Raw genomic sequence first — 4,054 nt, forward strand, 5'->3', positions numbered from 1 at the left:
GGGATTCACATTACAGTTGTTGGACTGATTATATTTCTGATTTGGGCAGTACAACTGAGTGGTCCAACTTGAACTGAATCTGTTCTGACATCTGGGTCAGCTGATGTTGACACTCAGGAGATGGTTCTTATTGTTTCCCATCTGCTGTACATTGCCTGTTCACATCCAGATCATTTTAAAGCTCCACTAATCAATATTTTCATATTAACGATGTATCAGATTTCTGTTTGTCTGTGTGTAATGTAGGGTGACCAAATGAGAATGGGTGAAGTAATTTGGGACAGGGGAGTTGGGGGTGGGCGTGGTCACATGGCTACATTTTCAGCAGGGGTGGATCTACAGAGGTCTGGCCACCATAGTTTGGTGTCAAATGTTGTCAGATTTAACATATTGATTTAGATTAATTTAAAAAATAACATGTGAAAAATACATAAATTAATATGATTTGATAACAAACTGTTACGGCCACATATCACACATGATAGACTTAAAGATGCAATAGGTAACTTTTTATAAAAAAAAATTCTTGTCATATTTGCTGAAATTTTGACTGTGTCCTGACAGCAGTACATGAGACAGATAATCTGTGAATTAGTAGGTCAATAGTTTTTTGTTGTTGTTCTGATGAAATCACTTTTAAAGGCTACAATTCCTGCTTTTTATTATAATTGTTTTTAATTTTTTTGCAAAATGAGCAGTTTAGAGGTTTTTCCCTTGTCTACTGCACTGATGAGACCATTATAAATACTAATTGTTGTTGTTTATACCAGATGATGGAGAGTGCAGCCGCCACTGCGGGAGAAATTTGTAATAAAAATATCTAAAAATGTACCGCTTAATGACAGCTGCTGAAAAAAACATTTAAAATGAATGTAACATCAACTGTCACATGTGCATAATGCTACTTGCAAACACAGCCAGGAAACTGTGCTTCATTTCATTCTCACTCTAAACACCAGGGGCAGATCTAGAAAAATAGTCTTGGGGTGGCCAGAGATGGTACATTTTAGATATTTTTATGACAAATTCCTCCACAGTGGCAGCTGCACTCTCTCATCAACAATTATTATTTATGATGGTCTCATCAGTGCAGTAGACAAGGGAAATGCTCATTTTGCAAAAACAAAAATGATTAGTTTTTAAAACAATAATAATTAAAAGCAGCAATTATAGCCTACAAAAGTGATTTCATTAGAATATTTTCACAGATTCAGAGAGTAAAAAAACAATTTATTTACTAATTGAGGTAGACTGATAATTTAATACAGTGTTCTTTCATTTGACTTTAGAGTCTTCTTTATTCTAGAAGCTTGAGCGTATCTCCATTATGTTAATAATTATTCATGACAATTTCAAAAAACAATGTCTCAGAACACAATCCAGGCAGGTATTACGTCGTCACTACAACTTAATTACGAGACAGGGTTGTCCTGAACCACAGGCTCACATGAGGTAATAGCACAGTGAGTGGCCACATCATTCGCTACACTTGTGCTATCTAATGCAATCTAATACAACAGCCTTGCCATAACATCTACTGTATCCTTACCAAGCTCATCGTGCAGTTTTTGGTGATATTATCAGAAATGTGTAAATTTGGCTGCACATGTAGATGCAGCAGTTGGTTGCTCCTTCAAACCTGTAACATTTTTGTTGTAATCTGTATTTTTTTGGCTTTATTGCTGAAAAATCATTGAATGATGCCTGAATGGATTCGATTTTAAAGGTATATTTTAGCAGTTTAATGGCATCTAGTGGTATAGTTGCAGTTCACAACAAAGGCCACCATGTTGAACTGAACTGCAAGTTTTGTAGCCACTGTTCTTTCTCCTACACAGTTCACAGCCCATTCTCATTCCCAGGTTGGCAAATAGAGACACAAGCAGTGGTCATTAGTTGCAAATTACAACTTCACCACTAGATGCCAATAAATTCTACACACTGGTCTTTTAAAGGGCCAAATTCAAAATCGTTCAAATCAACTGGACAAATTTTTGATGGCCGTACGCCTTAACTGCTGCTGTAAAAATCGAATCGTAGGTAAACAATGTTTTGGATGATTCTGGATGATTATTAACATATTGTTGAAAAAACGGAGAGGAAATGCGAAAGAGGCAAGGTGAGAAAGAGATGTGTGTGTGTGTGTGTGTATGGGGGAATGAGCAGGGTACATAGCTAAGTTGAAGTTCATCTTGCAGATACAAAGTACAGTGACCTCCAGCTGTTAATGAGAGCTAATCCAAATTTAGCCTTTTTCCTCAGTGTCTTTGCCTTTTATGTGTAAATTTATGAGCTAAATTAGCAAGACACAGTTTTAGGGGATGTGTGTTGCAGTTTTGGGACAGGAGCACACACAAGAATTTATAATCTTGCAGGATTTTGGGGTTCATCCAGCGCGTTGTTCTCTGTATTTACTGCATAATTAAGTATAAGCTTCTTTCTGACTGTCAAGACAAAACAAATCAGTGTGGAAACAGTCATTACATATGGGATGTCCTCCTTTAGTCAAGCGCTTGCAACAAAGCTGTGAACTGTATACTGAGTAAGTGAGTTATCCTTGATGCTTTCAAACTAGACTTAAGTGATAAACATAACGAGAGGATGTATTTTTTTTTGGCACGGTTTAGCTCAGTACAGAACAATAATAAATATTCTGGCTTTGAATTAATGACAAATAGCCCTGGGCTTGCAGTTCCAACTGATCAAAAATGCCGGCCTCTCTAACAGCTCTGACATGAGGTAGGTGATGCATATTTATGATTTCCATCTGTGAGTGTAAAATCATACCTAAATCAAATATCTTTATTCAAAGCGTTATTCTTATTTGCTTCGTGGGAATCTTAAGCGTTTTGCGGGACACGGAGATCACTCCTAATGCTTATTGTCTCTGTCCAAGTGTTGTGAATAATGATTACTTAATTGCATGAATAAATCAGAGAGAAATTTGTAATTTGTTGGGCAGGGGATCGTTGCTCATATGTTATTCATATGGCAACTGATGCGGAGGGGAGGCAAAGTTTCCTCTCTGTGAAGCCCAGCTCAGTTAATTGGGTATGAAGCAGGCTTTTTATGACAGCCTTACAAAGGTCAGTGTCCCTGCAGTTTGCCTCACTGGCTTAGTGTTGGTGAAGCTCCTGAATGAGCAGAGAGCTTTTGATCTCACTAAGTGCCTCTGTTTATGTAATGTGCTCTTCTCTCCAAATGTGATTTGGTGGTAGATTTAATAAATTGATTATTATGATTACAGAAGTTAAATTATGCAAAAGCCCACCCTTACGGCTTCTGCTCCCTGAACCAGTCCTGTGCAAAACAACCCTGATCGGTTCCCGGGGTGACTGTGGCTCAGAGGCAGAGCAGGTTCAGGGTCGCCAAATTCAGAAAGGTGTTCTGATTGGGAACGCTCCTCCTGCCACGTGTCAAAAGTTCCTTGAGCAAGATACCTGTAACCCAAAAATGCTCCGAATAGCAAAGCCATTGCGGTCGTGAACGTGTAATGAATGAGTTAAGATGTTCTGTTCGATGATAGTGAAATGTGGCAACGTAGTGTAAAGCGCTTTGAGTGTCGAAGACTAAAAAACGGCCGTATACACAGTAGTACAGTCCATTTACAATTTACCATTCCCCTCTGTATGGGTTTCAGAAAATAGCTCCAGGTGACTAATTTGCTTAAATCTTAAAGCTGAGCATTAGATAACTTTTTGTCATGTTTGCTGAAAACTTTCAGTAAATCCTGACAGTAGTACATGAGACAGATTTCAATCTGTGAAAAAAATCTTGTTCCTCTGCCTCCTCCTAGTGCTCCTAATGGCATTTGAATCCACTGGGCCTGAAGAAAAACAACCAATCAGAGCCGAGAAAGATATAAAGACGCTTTGAGTAAGATGCTTTAAGATAGTTGATTGTTGAGTCTCATTCCCAGGGACCCAACCTCTTAGGTTGTCCTAATGGCATTTTGCAAATCACGCGGCCTGGAAATGAAAAAACAGATCAGAAGCCAGGGGAAAGATTATTTGTTTTCTCAGATTACCCAGGTTGGGGGTCAAATACAGACACA

The sequence above is a fragment of the Morone saxatilis genome, unplaced genomic scaffold, assembly GCF_004916995.1.
Source record: "Morone saxatilis isolate NCDOM2014 unplaced genomic scaffold, NCSU_SB_2.0 Contig17, whole genome shotgun sequence".
In the NCBI taxonomy this organism is placed as follows: domain Eukaryota; kingdom Metazoa; phylum Chordata; class Actinopteri; family Moronidae; genus Morone; species Morone saxatilis.